This window comes from Neomonachus schauinslandi, chromosome 6 (genome assembly GCF_002201575.2).
Source record: "Neomonachus schauinslandi chromosome 6, ASM220157v2, whole genome shotgun sequence".
Lineage (NCBI taxonomy): Eukaryota > Metazoa > Chordata > Mammalia > Carnivora > Phocidae > Neomonachus > Neomonachus schauinslandi.
Genome location: NC_058408.1, coordinates 103,151,555 through 103,170,560, shown reverse-complemented (window position 1 = coordinate 103,170,560; position 19,006 = coordinate 103,151,555). Strand labels below are relative to the sequence as shown.

Sequence of the window (19,006 nt, the reverse complement as noted above, 5' to 3'; positions counted from 1 at the left end):
TTTCTGGGGTTAAGCAGCTCTGTGAACAAGTGGATGAATGGCGTGGTATCAGTTTAAATAGTGATAAATGAACCTGACAGGCTATTTATGTCTCCTTGCTGAAATCTTGTGGTGATTTTGCTGTTAGTAAGGAAGGACGCTGAACCTTAGTCTTCCTACTGTTTTCAGAGAACCGGAGTGTTCCAAATGACCCGTGACCTGCCAGATTTCTTACTACTTTCCATTTATTAAAAGATATAGATGCATCCATAGCAAAAATGGAAATTTTGAATTTTTGAATTATTTTATACTTTAAGAGATTGGTTTTGAAAATGTGAATGACATCTCTCCCATAATGAAATAATTATAAAACAATTCGAATAAATACTGCTTGACTTTTCTATAGACTTCTCTACTTCCTACTGACCAGTGGTTTTCAAAGACTGGCCTCCCAGACTGGCAGTATCAGCATCACCTGGTAACTTGTTAGAACTGCAAATTCTCAGACCTACGAACCAGAAACATTGGGGGCAGGACTCAGCACTTCTGCTTTAAGAAGTCCTCCGGGTGATTCTGATGCACACAAATTTGAGGACAGCTGCTGTAAACTCTGCTATGGAGCTGCTGCTTTTGATGAGGATGTGAAAACCACCTTTTGCAGGAGGAGAGCCAGTGGGACTAAAGAATCTCGATGGGCAAGGACACCTCACCCAGCAACTCGGTGGTAGAGAACTAGGGACAGGAATCTCTAAAGCCCCACCAGGCAGAAATTTAGCAAGAGGTCATTGATTTGCTAAGTGGCTTTGTCCATCTGTACTTCTCAACCTTCATTGTGCAAATGGACTCTGAATCGGTCGGTAGGTCGGGGTGGGGCCTGAGATTCTTCGTTTCTAACAAGTTCCTATGCTATGGAACTTGGGCCACACTTGAAATGCAAGGGTTTATATATTAAATCAGTCATTCTCAAGGTTTTTGGTCTCGAGACCTCTTTACATTTAAAAAATTATTTAAGGGCACCTGGGTGGCTCAGTCGTTAAGCGTCTGCCTTCGGCTCGGGTCATGATCCCAGTCTCCTGGGATAGAGCCCCGCATCGGGCTCCCTGCTCCGCGGGAAGCTTGCTTCTCCTTCTCCCACTCCCCCTGCTTGTGTTCCTTCTTTCGCTCTCTCTCTCCCTCTCAAATAAATAAATAAAATCTTAAAAAAAAAAAAAATTTAAAAATTATTTAAGAGCTTCTGTTCATAAGAGTTATACCTATTAATTTTATAGAGAAATTTGACAAATATTTATTAATTCATTAAGAACCAATAAACCCATTACATGTTAACTTTTTTATGAAAAAAATTTTATCTTCCAAAATACAAAAAAAAAAAAAAAAAATAGCGAGGAGAGTGGCAGTTTTGCATTTTTGCAAATCTCTTCACTGTTTGGCTTGAGAGAAAAGCTAGATTCTCATACCTGCTTTGGTATTTAATCTGCTGTGATATCACAGGTCATGAAATTACTTGAAAACTCCAATGTACACTCGTAAGGGTGAAAAGGACAAGTAGCATCTTAGCATTACTTTGAAAATAGTTATGACCTTGCGGACTCCCTAAAAGGGCCTTAGGGGTCCCGCGGAGTCCCTGGATCATACTTTGAGACCACCTGCATTAAATAAAAAATGACAAGAATTTTTAAAAGTTGGGCAACAAGGTCACAGGTATTTTAAAACAATATGGCATTTATTTAACACAGTATGACAGGTCATACAAGGGACTACAGGTTGCATAAGAGCAAGGGTGCTAAAATCAGACCGCCCGGAATGGAATCCAGGGCCCACTATGTACCGACCATGTGACGCTGGCTGAGCAAATTATTTAACCTCTCTGTGCCTCAGATCCCTCATCCATAAAACTTGTTGGAGAATAATCATACGTATCTCTTAGGGATGTCGTAAGAATTAAATGGATAATACGAAGCATGCAGAACCGTGCTTGGCATGTTACTGAAATGCTACATGTTAGCTACTATCATTAGTCAACATACTGAATGAATGAAGTCTCAAGGGGATCGTTTGGGTGACCAGATATACTTAATGTAGGGCAAAGAAGGAAAACGTGGAAGAAAATGTGGACAGAAGGAAGAAGACAGAGCGCTCTATAGAATCAGACTGAGAAGAGCTACCTCTCTTCTCCTACTTCTGCCTTAGGCACCTGAAAATCATTCCATTTACTCCAATGCCTCAGACAGAAGTTCTCCTCTCCCTACCCCCCAAGCTAACCACCCAAATATAAATTTAATTAAAGAAAGAAGCCATGAAAAAGCCCCCAACATATTCTGCCTCAGGAATGATCATAAGAAATTGGCGACTGCAGTACACAGCAAGCACAGTTCTGAGCTCCCCAAATTCCCTTTGGCCCTTAAGTCCTTAACTTAAAGGACTATCCTCAGAAAACAGCAAGGACTTCAAACCACAATAACAATGACTGCTTGAGGGTGTCAGAGGAACCCAGAGACAGTCCCTGGACAGAGGAAACAAAGACCCAAATGTCCTAGAAGACCCAAGTCTGTCCCTGGGAAAATGGTCTGAGCCAGTGAAACCCAGAGAAAGGAGACAGTGGGTCTTTGGGGGTAGGAAGGCTGGCTGCTCTGGGTCACATACCAGACTGTCTCTATCTGAGCCCCCTTCTCACAAGCTCCTCAGCATACTGCTCCGGATGCTGAGCTCTGGCTCAATTATGCACAGGCAACACTGGGCTTTCTTACTGAACCCGACACCCGCCTCCTTCCTGGCCAGGTCCACTCGGGAGAGGAATGATGCTCCTTTAACAGCCTTCAGTGGAAGAGCGTGTGGTAGGGGCATGACCCCGTGCTGCTGTGTGTTTGCGAAAAAACCTACAGACCATGCTGGAACTTACCAGAAGAGCTCCACGATTCTGTAAGTGGGCGTGAAGGAGGTGGTCATTCTGTGTCTCAGTCACCCGCGGAACATATGAACTCACCTATTATATGAACTCACAAATAGGGCATCAGGCAGCAGGAAAGGGGACGCGCCTCCCTCTGAGGAGGGTGAATACCTGTGAACGAGCTCCTGAGCTGGGGATGACCAGGGCCAGAAACAGACCTCTGTGAGATAGTCACAGGCCAAAAGTGAGTCAATAACTGATAATCTACTTCACTGAGAATGTCTCTAGTTCTCCTTTCTTTATCCTCTCGTCCAGCTCAATGCTTCTCAACCCTGGCTGTACACTGGATTCATTCAGGGGCTTTTAAATTAAAACTACACATGTCTGTACCCTACCCAACCTCAACTCATGCTTATCTCGGGCCAAACTGGTCATAGATGAATAACGGTTATATTAAGCAAAGGGTCCTGAGGACGAGTCCATGGCCAGAATGTTAAACAAGGGTGCAACACGGGTCCCACATCTCCACGACTGACCCCCCGAAGGGCTGTGGCAGTAGCAGAAGTGCCCGATGAGAAATCCACGTAGAAGGGGAATCCTGGAGGAAAAGGAGGCATCTAAGAGTTGAGGCTAAAGGAAGGAGATGGTCACTTAGCAACGAGAGCTCTGGGACAGACTTCACAGGAGTTTTCTTTCTTTAGACGCCTAACTGAGGGATATTTGTTTACGTATGGCATGTCACCACACCAGCAAGGTTCTGGTCTTTTATGTAGAACATAATTTTTCTTTCTAAGAAGATGATCATATATGAAATAGATTCAGCCTCTCAATTTCTTCGTTATGAAAACGAGGCACCTCTGACAAAGGTTAAAATGGTCATGGAGCAAGAGATCTCACTCTCACTTACTCCCAAACGAAATCATTTGGGGAAGGATTTTCAAAAATCCTTTTAAATATAACTGGGAAGTAACCACATTCTTCATGAAGCCCATTGCTTATTACAAATCTAACTTGAAGCTCTGATCCATCACCCGGAGGCACCTCTATTAAGTAATGATAAAGCACTAGGACCATGGCCTTTGAACTGACAGAAATTAGACATGGCAAAATAATGCCTTTTCTCTCTGACCTTTTTTGATTTTCCACAGTTCAAATCACTTTTAAACCCTAGCAAGTATTAGGAAAAACGAATTTTCAAACACAAAACATTTTTAAGATGAAGTAATTTGGCATTTTAAAGTTCTTTCCTCTCTTATAAATAGGCAAAAGTCCACATTGGAGATTCAATCTGAAAAACTATTTCAGAAACAAATTTATGATTCTTCCAAGTTAAAATCTAGACAAAATGTTCACACCTTAGTAACAAAATCCTGGTAACAGGAATTTACCATTGAGAAGCTGTAAGATTTTAAACATTGCATTAAACACATACGCACTTCAAATAAAGCATCTGCTCCAAGCAAAGAACCGCATATACTTTAATGCCTCACCTCTAAGACCAGTCTCCGGTTGCTAGAACATTACAATTGAACTTTTCCTTAAATAAACTAATCAAAGCAACAACTGGAGTTTCTTTTGCCCAATATTGTAGGTCTGGGGTTCTGTGGGGGCAGCTGGGGTGGTTCACAGCTAGTTATCTGGTCTATTCCTACCCGCAGACTGAGAAGAAGAGCTTCCATCAGCGTGGACACTGCCATGATTTCAGAACCATGCTCTGGGAGTCAGAATGGTTAGAAGAGCAACTCTCCTTTCCTTTGGCTCTCCCACAACCCACCCAAAATTCTGTGTCTGTGTGTGTACCAGCTATAATTTTCTAAAACAGAACAAAGAAATGTTGGAATTCTAATTCTGAGTGATAAGCTTTCACACAGCAGACACCCATTACAGCAAGACTGAAGAAAGGAAAAAGTGGGGAATACAAATCTAGAAGTTTTGTCTTCCAGATTACATTTCAAAGAAAATCTGTCGGTTTTGGGGGATAACATTCGAAAATCAAAGCACACACCATCGCCCAATCTGACTGATCAATTAATGTCGAAAACGTAAGGTAGAGAACCTATCTCCAGTTGTCCTCGGGTCACTGAGACACACAGTCCTACCCCCACAGAACTCGAAAACTTCTGTTCTCACTTATTTTTTATGTATCTCCCATATGCTTTCCAACAGGATTTGAGGTAAAAAGCCTCTGGCAATAAATGGTAGTGTCCCCATGGGGTGACTGACGAGCCCATTCTGACAGACAAGCAGCCCACATGCAGGCTGGGGTGGGAGCAGATCTCGTGTCATGTAGGTATCTAGCCTTTAATCCTCTAGGAATCTTAAAAGTCCAAAGTGGCTAGAGTTAGATGTTAGCAGTTGGAAAAACAAAACTGCATGAAATATCATCACTAGCAGTATTTATTAACAGACTGCCCGTTACTAGCCCTTCAGTTAGTAGGTGATACCTTTCTCGAAGTCCACCGTTTACACTGCCTCCCTAATGCCGCAGTGCTTAGGGCTGAGCCTTCAGTAACAATATATTAATATCAGCACGGCTTTGGCCACAGTATTATCCCCGTGAGCCTTTTACTGTGGGGTCACTGTTAACCAAAGAATCTCTGTTCATCTTTCCAAGGACTGGAATGGTTTAGTCCTGTGCTCAGCAGCTGAGTGCGTCCGATGTTCCAGGCACTCTTCTAGTTAGGGTGTGCACAGACACTCCATTTTCTAAATTTAATAAGGAAAAAATCTCTGCGAGTGTAATTTCTTAACTACTATGCAACTGCTGAACACAAGAACCACAAACTACATAAATAACAGGAACTCAAATAGACATGTTAACAGCTAAAGTTCATTTTTAAGAATCAATTCAATATACTACATTGCAAGCAATCAATCACACTGCAATCATCATTTAAAAATCAAAGTACAAGGCAGATACTCATGGGGGTATATACAACTAGGTGGAAGTGTGTGATTATGGACGAGCAGATTGAAACTGTAAATTATGTAACTGTCTCTCGTAATTACCCTGCTTGAAAACCAAAAGAAACTTCCTGTATAATTTTGCAGGAGAATGGGGATGGAGCTACAGAATCACTTTTTAGTTGGTTTTAACCCTTCAACAGCTATTTAGTTACGTGTGATAAGGTCAAAGAAAGTTTATGCTTATTTATGAAAAGTTGGCAGGGAGGTATTTCAAAGTAATCCTCTGAAAAGCTCCAGATTATTAATGAAACCTGATGATTTCGCTTCCTCCTCAGGAAAGATTTATCTCAATTATTTGGTAAAACGAACAACATTTAAAACAAATTCACAGACGTCATTCATTTTATTTTCTCTCTAACAACATTCATTATGGTCTCCAAGTTTTTAACTAAGACGTATCTTCTGCTTTAGTAGGAAAAAAATCTCATTAACTTTCTTAAATTCATGGGGAAAAGCTCCAACACTGGGCAAACCACAGGGCAGGACTTCTAATCTCTGAACAGAGAACCATCCTCTTCTTAAGAAGGAAGCCTGTTTTTTTGCAATAAGTAGTCAGCAAAACTTCGTTTCAGCGTATTTTTAAGACATTCTAGCTTTTTCTTTCCCTTTCTTGAAGTCTAACATTTAACATCTTTTCTCTTCTGTAAGCATGGTTTCTGGTGCCCTAAAGATCTGCCCCAAATATCAGAACTTGGACATCCAGCATTCTGGGAGAAGGAAGCTTTCCCTCATTTTAAATCAAAAAAAAAGGGAGAAAGAAAGGGAGGGAGGAAAAAGGGAGAGACAGACAAGGAACATGAGAAGTTCCAATGCTGCTGTGGCCTCTCTGTATCTTATTTTCTCTCCTATCCACCCCTATCCTCAAGGCCATTCTTTGTCTGAATGCACTATTTTATCACCACTCTGTTAACATACAACTCTTCAATTATGTTTCTCTGGGTTTAAGAGTGGAAACACAATTTACAGGAAGGCAGTTTTCTAATGGACTAGACTCAACACTTGAGAGGATATGATTCTGGTACATTTCAGTACATTTCCTTCACATAAAGTCTGATGTGGAGAAGCTCCCAATACACCAAATACCCATGTATTCACACTTTGATTTTAAAACAGTAAAGGTGAAAAACTCTCTCTTTTATTTTATTTTGTTTATTTTATTGTTTTTTTTAAGAGAGAGAGAGAGAATGACTGCTAGCAGGGGGGTGAAGTGGGGGGAGGAGGGGCAGAGGGAGAGGAAGAGAATCTTAAGCAGGTTCCACGCCCAGTGTGGAGCCCGATGTGGGGCTTGATCCCAGGACCCCAAGTTCATGACTCAAGCTGAAACCAAAAGTCCGAGCTAAACCAACTCAGCCACCCAGGCACCCGAAAAACTGTATCTCTTTTAAAAACATCACTAACATAATGCCACCAATAAATCAAAAAGTTTTCATTTTAAGAGTTACAAGAATCTAAGCTCCAACACAGATACCGTAGGGCGTGAACTCCCATTTTAAGACCATTGATTTCTTAAAAAAATAAAAAAGGCAAAAATAAAACACAGATCTAGAAAATGACATTAAACAAATATATAGCTTAATGAAAGGCAGCCACCCTTGTAATCATCACCCAGGATCAAGAAATAGACATTTGCCAGTCACCCTGAAAAACCTTCCATTTGTCCCATCCCAGTCATCCCTCCTTTTTCCCTCCCAAGTAACCACTATCCCAACTTTCATAGTGTTTCATTATATTTTTATCACCCAACATACCCCAGGTACTAAAATATAGTCCTGTTCATTTTTAAAAAAATCTATCTCTTAAGTCTCTTTTAGTCGATGGGTTCCCCTCTCCACCCCCTTTCTTTTCCTTGTAATTTATCTACTGATGAACTGGGGCCATCTGACCTACAGAGTTTCCACAATCCGGATTTTGCTGGTCGCATACACGTGATGTGGTTCAATGTGTTCCTCTTTCCTCTGTGTTCCTGCAAAATGGCAGCTGGATCCAGAGGCTTGGTGAGACTTTGGGTTCCAACCTCTGGCAAACTACAGGTGATGGTGTGTCCCTTGATCAGGAAGCACATAATCTCTGGTTGTGTCCCCTTTCACAATGTCTGCTGCTGTTGAAGTTCAAGGTCTAGATCAGTTAATTCATTGGCAGAATCGCGAAACAGCCATGTGTTAATTCTATCATTTCATTTATTGGCTGGAATATGTTTATAAAAAGATGTTTTCCCTCATTAACTATTTGTTTACCCAGGGGTATAGGTCATATAGGAAAGGCAAGTTAAATGCTTTATTTACCCATTTTTAAGATAATGAACTGGTTCCTATCATCCTCTAAATTTGATTTTAGGTGTCATTATGAATGTGTGAGTTTATACATTTGGTGAGTTTCAATCAATTGCAACTGTTGTCTTTACTGTTACACTTATTGTCCCGTGGGAGCCTCTTCAAGTTAAATCCTGAGTCCTTTTGACAAGACCCTAATAATTTTTGCCTCCTTGCTATCTAGTATGAAAGAAGAAACATTCCAAACACTCCTTTTCACAGAAAGAACTCTATGTCATTTTAAATGATTCAATCTGCCCCCCCCAAAAGGATATATGCAAATATACAGTGAGGTCTACCTGTATCACATTTCCTCAAGATTTCACCAACATGTTTTCAATTCTTTCTGCTTTATATAATAACACTGCATATTTTTTCAATGTGGACAAATAGTTACATGCATAACTGAATTGCTTTTAATCCACTCAACTATTCTAAAGCACTTTATCAACTTTAAAACAATTTTGTTGGAAAAAAGGAGCTCCTCTATGATGCTAACCCAAAGCAGGACTCAATAGAAATAATTACAAAACAGAGGTTTTTATATTAGTAAACATGAACATGTACCACTAATACTAGAGTAAAAACAAGTTAACCACAAATTGATGGGGGAGAAAAAAAAATCAGCTTCCTAACTAGTATTTTCCTACCAGAATTCTAAACAAATGAGAGAAAAATCTTTTGCTTTACCCAAAACAAATTGCTGTGGGAAAAAAAATACTACCTCACAGACAGCTGAAATTATAAATGTGCTGGTTAGAAATCCCATCATGAGAGGATGTTATCTTAGGATATTGTGCTACAAACGTTAAGACTACAAGCTGGAAAATATGTTTAAGGGGAATGGTTCCCTGGAAACCAAAATCAGGTATAGTACTCAGCTCAACCAATCAGAACAGAATCTTTCTTGATCTTGTTTTGGATAAGGTACAAATGTTTCCCTTGCATGCACCTGAACTGGGAAGACGAAAAGAGAGCTGGAGGCCTTTCCTCTCCTATCCTGGCAGCCCCGTGTGCCACCCAAACATGCAGCGTCGCATGCCTCGGATGAATCCTCCGTGTGTCTGACCGCCCACTGACCTGTGGGTTAAGGCCGGGGCCCTTTATCCTTACAGTCTCATCACCTAGGCCAGCCCCTGGCACAACCCGTGTAAATAAAGCATGGTTACTGAAGGAAGTGATGAGGGAATAAAGAAGGGGAAAAAACAGACTGAGAAGAGATCTTGGGTCAAGCACCCGCTGCCACAAGGAGCCAGGTGAATGTGGTAGGTGCTGTCAGGGACACAGAAGAGTGCTGATGAGATATCCGCATTCCTTTATTACTTACTCCCACAACAAACCCTTTCTTGGCTCACCTACTATGCGCATCCCACTGGTGCTCACGGCTCGGAGTTCAGCAGTGAGCCAGCCTGGTCCTCATGATAATGCTGTCAAGCTTTCATTTACAGCTGAAGACAGGTTTTCCCGTACTAATTATGTGAATTTGTCCAGTAGTAGGGTTCCAAAATGACTCACTACAAATGCCGGTCAGTGTTAGAAATCCAAACAGACAAAAGATCTGTAAAAACAATCCACCTGCGTGCCAAATCTTGAAAAAATTCAGAGCTATGTAAGGCAAAACAGTAGCTGTAGACCGTATGTTTCTTATTTACAACATTTTCATTGAAGCAATGAATACAAACTATTCTATAAGAGCTATTTATTTGCTCTTTATGACAAGCTTTGTTAAAAAAAAGATACATAAATAGTTAGCTGCACTGCCTCATGCAACTTATTTCTATGCATTCGGTAACAGTCAACCTCTGAATAAATCACCTAGAGCTCAAATTTCAACCTTGATGTTATCTTTAACATATTAAAATATATTGCACTTCAGTCCAATATCATAAAACAGTCATGACAAAGGCTTTTAGCACAACATATCATAATGAGAAAATAAGGAAAAGTAGCCATTTTCCTTATTATATTATAAACTAGAATGCTATTAAAATATATGTCACCATGATACTTATTCTTCTGTAAGTCAAAACATGTCTTCCAAAACCCAGCAAAAGTCTGAGGACACAGCTGCCGGTCCTGTTTCCACAAGTGTCATGGTGGGGGTGTGGGGAGGGTATCTTAGAAAAGGCTATAAAGGACTTGAGCCCCATTTCAAAAGCATAACTGATTATTCTTTAATGACTGCCTGGGCTGTGCTCACCCAGGGAGGAGAGCTGCCGGGAAAGCTGTGCAAAGAAAAAAGCTTTCTTGACAGTTCCTTAACACGGAAGTTGGAATTTTCCTTCCAAAATAAATGCATGAAGAAATGAATTATCTGATAAAAGTCAGGAAAAGATAAGTTTCTCTTCAACCAACTGTGTGTAAATGTGAATTTTGTCACAGCTCTCATCTGCCCGCCCAGGGGTTATAGTAGATGGTGGCAATCTTCTTTCTGATGCAGCTTGAATGATAGAAGCTGTGCTTGAACAAAACACCAGCCCTCAAAAGGAGGCAGGGCACACCGGACATCATTTGGAAGTTAAGTAAACCACAGCTGACTGATTATGGTCTAATAAAATAAAATTCTTCTTCATAAGAATCACATGTGAGGAGAGACAGCACATTAAGAAAGCTCTTTTCACAGTAATTCTTTCAACATTTGGTTAATAAGGACCTACTAAGTGCCAGGCTCTTCCAGGAGGTGAGACTGCCCCGAAGTCTCTATCCCCAGGAATCTTACTTTTGGTGAAGGAAATGGCCAATAAACAGTAAATATATAAAAGACACATGCAACTTTCTAAATGACTTTACACTTGCTCAGCCTTTAGCATTTCTTAATAGTGTCACTGAAAAAGAGAAAACTATTAAATAAAAGTTGCATAAGGAAATAAATACCACATGTCAAATTTATAGCTCCTTCATTTAATTCACTTACAGGGAACCAGAGGGTTTCAATCATATAACATGTCCCCAAGAGACACCATCACAGTCCCTCAAAACCTTTGATGCTCGGCTTGTGGGGCTCAGAAATGGGGGAAAGTGAAATATTTACACTGCAACAGTGAGTGCTTCACGGCCTCTACCTCATCATGGAGAAATGGAGAGGACAGAATTCACATGTCTCGCTGGGGTAAAAGGTGAGGCTGCTCAGAGTGAGGTGACAGGCACCAGGGTTCTGGCCACCATAGGGCTGAAGACAGTGCTATCTGTGCCTCCCTGTAACCATTCTCAGGTTACCCACTGGGAAGGGCAGTGATGCCCAGAGACCCTTGCTAGACAAGTGGGATGTGTCACCAGGGCCTGTCAGGCCAGGACCCATCTCCTGGGAAGAATCTGCTTACCCTGAAATTATACTCAACTTGCTGTCAGAGAGAAGTCAGTGACCCCTATGCAGTCTCAGCAACTCAAGAGTCTACCAATAGTCAGGTAAAACATGGGTTACTGGAATACAACCAACTGGATTTCTAAATTAAAACTCCTACTTAATTGGAGAGAGGTCTGTCAGTATCAAAAATTTGTTCCAAAAAAAAAGCAATTTTCAGGTAGGATGAAACAACTCTAAATCTCTGCTTAAAAGTCATCTTTTTTAAAAAAAAAATATTTTATTTATTTATTTGTCAGAGAGAGAGAGGGAGAGAGGAAACAAGCAGGGGGAGCAGCAGAGAGAGAAGCAGGCTCCCTGCTGAGCAAGGAGCCCAATGCGGGACTCGATCCCAACACCCTGAGATCAGGACCGGGGCCAAAGGCAGCCGCTTAACCAACTGAGCCACCCAGGCGCCCCTCATCTTAAGTTCTTAAGTTTTACTTAAACTGTGTTTTGAAAAGTTTGTAGTGGCAGCCCTTTTAAAGGAGTCTGAACTCCAAGTTGCTAGCTGACGACCTCAACTACTATGGCACGTATTCCTGAGTTTAGGTATCATATATTACAACATTTAAGCTAGTAGCTAGCATCTAAGATATGGGGGAAGAAGTAGTTTTCTCTTTGAGAGATTGGATATGGTTACCCTCTGAACATCACACCCTTCTAGGTAGAGATGAGGTATTCGGCTTTCTTTCTAATTCTGCTTGAGGGACCTAGAAGAGCTCTGAGAAGTAGGAAGCGGGAAACCAGACAGAAGATGCTTTCTTGTTCTAAGGAATGCTTCCTCAGGAAACCAGCCAAGAGTTATAAGGAGGCTAAGAAAAGGCAAGACTGGGACTCTCTAGGTACCTGAGAGATCCCTGTCATTAGAACCAGAAGGGGTAAAGAATGAAGGTGTGGAAGATTAACCCACTAATTCTCAGTGAGAAAGAAACTAGATAATTAAATTGTACCAAGAGGCATCTTTCTTATATTTCTTGTAAGTTTAAGTTTCTTGTATTCCTTATTTTTCTTAAATCCAGGTATGTGTATGTATATGTGTGCCATTTTTAAGAAAAGAGAAGTCAAAGGACATTGCTGACTACACTTAAAACGTGACCAAAGTCGTAACTTGTAGGCACAAAACTGGGTTATCTGCACTCATCTTCTAGCAACACTCACTAAACACAGACTCAGTTCTTAAATGGTATACATTCCTCACAAAAGCCACAGAGAAACTCCTCAAGAGAAATCACAGAAAAGGTCAGCAAAGGGGACTTCCTGAAATGAGTGCCTAATTCATTCAATCACTCCTACTTCCTCTTGAGTTCTAGCCCATGAAGGACAATCCTGAGACACTGCACGATATTTTAATACTGAATAAAGAAAGCCAAGAATTGACCCTGCTTACAAACTTTCATGATTAGTCTACAAATAAACAGACACTAATTTTAAAAAATGCTTAAATGTACAGTTAAGGGATAATTTATGTAACCGATGCCTATCTACTAGTCTCAGAAGACCAAAGGTGTTAAGTTTGTAGACTTTTGGACCCACTGTCATCTACCCTTTATAAAAGCTTCCCCAAGGGTGGCTCAGTTGGTTAAGCAACAGCCTTCGGCTCAGGTCATGATCCCGGAGTTCTGGGATCAAGTCCTGCATTGGGCTCCCTGCTCAGCAGGGAGTCTTCTCCTCCCTCTGACCCTACCCCCTCTTGTGCTCTCTCTCTCAAATAAATAAAAAATGAAATCTTAAAAAAAATAAAAAAAGCTTCCCCAAGGTTATGTCAAGGCTGAAACAAACAAGAAAGTTAGTTAAGATTTAGAATTCTTATAATTCTAGTTAGTATGTTTGATGATTTTAAATTAGGAAAGAATGTTGAATTTCATCAAATGCCTTTTCTGAATTTTCATTAAACAACTCATCTGGATATCACTTTTTGTTGTTCCCGTCACTGCTCCCTGGCCGCCCTTCCACCAGTGCTCCAGCCTCTGTAGTTTAAAAACCAAAAACCAGGTTCCTGTGCCCCCAAGCCCTTGATGGTTGAGCTTTCTGAATTCACTTTTTAAATTCTACATACACCACGGTCCTCCAAAGCATACTTCTTATACCTTATCTTAATCTTCTTCTCTGGGGCACTGAACTGTGCCTGGGGAGTGATTTTGGACAAGTTTCTTAGTGATAACAGTAACCAACCTCCTAAGGTCTTTGCAAGGATGAAGCAAATTGACCTGTGTAATTCAGGTGACACTGCCTGGCACACAGTAAGTGCTCTAGAAAGGTCAGCTAGGATTATGACTACTGTTGTTGCAATGCTGACCTCTTTTGGCTTCCCTAACACCTTTCTCCCCTGATCCTCTTCCTACTGCTATACCCTTTTCAGTTTCGTTGATAACTTCCTCATCCTCTATTAGCCCTTAACGTGTTGGAACTTCAAGCACTCCATCCTCAGCCCTGTCTCCCTACACTTTCCCGGGTTGTCCTCATCCGTACCTATGGTTGCTGCCACCACACTCTGCCCACCACTCCCAGTAGCTCCCTTTAATGCATTCCCCTGCTGAGCTCCAAACTCTCAAGGAAAGCTGTATGCGGATGTTCACAATCACAGTGAAGGCAACACAGCCAAAGCTGCACTCGCTACCTTTCCAAGCTCAGTTCATTCGTCCATTCATCTACATTTATTGAGCAGCACGAGGTGCCAGGCAGAATTCTACCTGCTGCAGAACAGGAAAATACCTGATTCATTTCCATGTGTCCTCATTGCCACTCCCTCAGGTCAGGCCTTCACGATTCTTAAATTAGTTTTCTTTCTATTTACAGCAATAAGTATGAAGAAGAAAATAAAAATTGTCTTTTTTTTTTAAAAGATTTTATTTATTTATTTGAGAAAGAGAGAATGAGAGACAGAGAGCACGAGAGGGAAGAGGGTCAGAGGGAGAAGCAGACTCCCTGCCGAGCAGGGAGCCCCATGTGGGACTCGATCCCGGGACTCCAGGATCATAACCTGAGCCGAAGGCAGTCGCTTAACCAACTGAGCCACCCAGGCGCCCCCAAAATTGTCTCTAATTCTAGAGATAATCTGGAAGTATGTTTCTTTCCCTTCTCTGCATATACTTTTTTGTAATTGAGTACATATATATATACAATTTTGAAAGCCATGTATTTATCATAAACATCTTCCTATTTTATTGAAAATTCTTTAGAACATAATTCTTAATAGCTAGTAATATTCCGTTATATAGATGTACCATAATTTTTCTCAGGGAAATGGTTCTCTCTTACTTTTGACTATTGAGAGGGTTTCAGTTTTTTGTTTCTACTATAAACAATGACACTGTGACAGACAACTGTACCAAAACATTAACTCTTTGAGTAACAGAAGTGTGGGGGATTTAATTTTCTCTTGGTATTTCATCTGTGCTTTCTAACTTTCTACTATGAGTTTATACTGCTATAATTGGGGGAGGGGGTGAAAGGAGAAGGGAAGTCCACTCTTTAAAAAACGAATACAAAACATGTTGTTACATTAAATATGAAATTAATGCACAGTGACTAAAGTATATTGATTTCCTTAGAATAAATTCCTTTCCGATGTTTTTGATATATATGTCAAAGTTCTGGAAAACGTCTACCAATTTACACCTTCTCCAGTGTAAATATAACCCCACCTATGTCAACTTAAATTTGGCTATATTTAAAAATCTTTGCTAATTTGGTAGGCAAAAAATTATAATCTTGCAGTTATTTGAATTTGCATTTTTAAATCACCAACAATTCTTTTTTTCATATTTTAATGAGCCATTTGTACTTGACAGACTGTGGAGCATCGTGGCCTAGAGTCCAAGTGCTCGGACTCAAACTAGAGCGGTGCCATTTATTGTTTGCATTGCTGTGCCTTGTTTCCTCACCCATAAAGCAAGATTAAAATGTCTCAACCAGTGTTGTGAGGGTGGAATCAGTCAGGACTCTTAGGAAAGTGGCTGGCACACAGTAGGCACTCAGCAAATGTCAGCAGTGCTGCTGCCACCAAGGAGTTTCCTTTTCTGTGCATTCTGCATTCATGGCCTCTGCTCATTTTTCTATTAAGGTTTATGCTTTAACACTATCAAACCTTTCCTTTTAAATATTTGTTTAAATACTATAGCTGTCAAAGCTTTGCCTGGCATGTTTGTTGCAGACATCTTTCCCATTATGTTTGCTTTTAAATATTAATACTTTTTACCATATAGACATTTTACCTTTTTACATAGTCAAGCCATCTGTATATTCCTTTGTGATTTCTTTCGCTGCATTAACACTTTGTGCTAGGATGTCCTAGACCATCCAAAGACCAGAGAACTGTGTATCCTTTCTTCTTCTACTTTCGAAGTTTTTGTGTTTTCATTTTTTGTTAATCATCTAAATCTTTTTTTTTTTTTTTTAAAGAGAGGGAGCAAACAAGCAGGGGGAGGGGCAGAGGGAGAGAGAGAATCTTAAGCAGGCTCCACGTCCAGCATGGAGTCCGACGCAGGGCTTGATCTCACGATCCCAAAATCACGACCTGAGCTGAAATCAAGAAATCAAGAGCTGGACACTTAACCACCCAGGCGCCCTGGATCATCTAAGTCTAAGTTACAAATATGGAAATGTGGAAAGACAGAATAAAACCTTGTGGTGGTGCTGATCTGGAATGCAAGGTTACAATATGAACTCATGACTGGGGTGTGGGGTATGGGGTGTGTGTGTGCACATGTGCATGTGTGTAGACAGAGATGGGGATGAGAAGGAATCTCAGATTCCAGGAGAAAAGAGACGGGGTATCAACTTCAACCTTGACAGTCACTCCTTCCACTACCCACTTAAGTTCTGAGCAAAGAATCACAAAACCCATAAGGTGGTTTATGAGTAGGCCAGGAGTTGGTATTGTTTAGTCACTTTGGCCAAGCTCCGCAAATGACCTCCTGGGGAGCCCTGCTCTGCAAACCCCAGACAGGCTGTTCCAGGAAGAGTAAGACAACAACTTATTCCAAGGGCAGCATTTGGTCCCATGGATGACCATTCCCCCTCTGGACGGTCCTGGAGAACAGTGTTCAAACCTTTGGGATTTGCAGTTTTTTATATACATTTACACATTTCACATCATATGGCACCCATGTCTCTAATCCAGTGTGTAAGTAGGCAGCTGGGCAGCTACAGCCTTCTTCCCACTGCTCTTGTCTAAACTTCCTAAACTGGCAGTTACTATAGACAAAATATTTTCCTGCCGTACAACTTTTATTTGAATTACTGAAAGTACATCCCCTGACCAAAAGATCCTCAGGCTCATGTACAAAACAGAAATAAAATAAATCTAACAATTAAAAGGTCCCTTAAAAAAAAAAAAAAGCGCACATTTTAGAAAACCAGTAACCTTCGTTATCTGTTTTGCCCTGAGTTCTGAATTATGAGGCTGACAAGGATTATGAGAGGTCATGTGGTTTATCTCCTTACTCTGCAAGATTGGATCTAAATCATTCTAGAAAGATATTTATCTACTATTATTTTAAGTAACTCCAAAGAAGGAGAGGCTACCAATTTTTTCAGCAGCCTACTCTATCTTCTTTAAAACTTTGTGGCCAAGGATTTTTTTGTTTTGTTTTGTTTTAAATTGAATTTCTATTGGGTTTACACCAGTTCCCATTTTCATTGAGTATTGTAAAATTCTCCCCCCAGTTTCCTCTTCTCTGAAGGAGTAACACCAAGCCCTTTTCAACTTTATTCAAATAATTTACCACATTCCTTACCCCACCCCAGCATAGGGGCAATGTCAAGGGTACAGGAAGAGAAAAATCTAAAAGTTACACCCTCAGCAGCACTGTACTACCCAGACACATGGTAATGGATGGCATTCATCATGATGGCCCTGAGCAATCTAGAAAGGTTCCAATGGGTTCCAGAGTTCTGGTTTAAAAATACAGGGTAGACTCAAATACAGAAGGGAACGTCTTTGTTCCTGGGTTGTTCTCTTATGTAAAAGGCTTCTCTATTAGATCATGCTGTACAAATAAGATGCTACTGTATTTAGAAACTTGCATTTTTATCCATTAAGTAGTAATCCCTTTTTAAATTTTAGGTAGAAAATCACTGTGGGCAGTACCATGTATCACTTTGAAGATTCCATTCAAATCAAGAAAAATACATTGAATGCAGATTACTGATCATACTGTCTTACTACTGAAAACAAAGAAGGTATCCAAGGAGTTTACAGTCAGTTGGAAGTATGACACATCAGTTATCACCACTAAAGCAGGCGTTGCGTCTAAGTGCTATGCTACAGAGATAAGGAGCCAAGAAGGGAATGAGATCAATCTCCAGGAGGTGGGATCAAATAGAAGAGGTTCTTGATCTGGCTCTTAAAAATGGGTAGGATTCTGAACAGACGAAGGCTGGGGAAGGAGGAAGTGGTCACTTCAGGAAAGGGACTGCACAGACAAAGAATGGAAATATGGAAACATGCTCAGAATATTTGAGGAAAAAGAGATTAGCAGATGAAAAAGCCTAAAAAAAATTAGCTGGAAGTAGGTGCTAGGATACCTTGAATACTGAGCTCTGGAGTTTGCCTTATTCTGTAGGCACGCGGATGCTAAAAGTATCAAAAGGTTAAGGCTTGGACTGTTGCTATGCATATCAGAAACCATAATGTTTATGCAACAACTTATAAATGGTGGCCACACAAAAAAAAGGGATTTGCCCATAGAACGATTACATCTAGAACTCTGTAAAATAAAAATGGTGACCTCCTGGTAAGATGGCCCTCCATGGGAGAACTAGATCAGGAAACAAAGGATAAGACTAAGAAAATGAATTAATAACTAGAAATGTTAACTGAAAATATAAAAATAGTCGATAAATAATACTTCAAAAAAAGAACAGTATTCTCAATGTCAACAGATTGTGCAAATCTGTCCCAAACTGCTATATAGTCGTTTTATACCCCAACTTTAATATTTCAAAATCTAGTAATAAAGATTTGGACTCAACGTATTTCTTCATGATTTTCCTTGAGCACATTTATATTGTGGTTTTTGCATTTGATGTACCTTATGAAGATTATGCAATTTCCTAAATTTTCCTTCTTTCAGTTTAAAATCAGACAAACTACAATCTGGTAATGAAGAAGCACACAGTTCCTAGTGACAGATTTTTACATGGTCAGAAATTACTATTATCATGGATACTTGGCCTTTGTGTTATCTGGGTATTTTGAAATGAATTCTGCCAATGTAACCTTAGCACTCCATTTACAACACACCCCATATAATATAAACAAGGAGGAAAAAAAACTACCCATATTTTTTACATTGTCCTATGCATCCTTTTGTATATCATTCCAATTTTAATTGAAGAGACTCTAAAGATACGAATGTGTATAAAAAATATTTCTTGGGCAACCTTCTAGAAAAAAACATTGTATAATTTCCGTAATAGAAAAAGGGAAATTAACAAAATAAGAGAGTTATTTCTACTAGAAAGATTCAAAGGATAAGCCACCTAAAGAATTGTTTTTCTAAGTAGAAATATCCCTTT

At 40.2% G+C, this 19,006-nt stretch overlaps 1 protein-coding gene across 3 annotated transcripts in view; it reads right to left on the bottom strand.

Moving 5' to 3' along the window:
• The window catches only part of KAT6B (lysine acetyltransferase 6B), a 170,340-nt gene that overhangs the window by 15,396 nt on the left and 135,938 nt on the right, over positions 1 to 19,006 (bottom strand). The window lies entirely within an intron of this gene.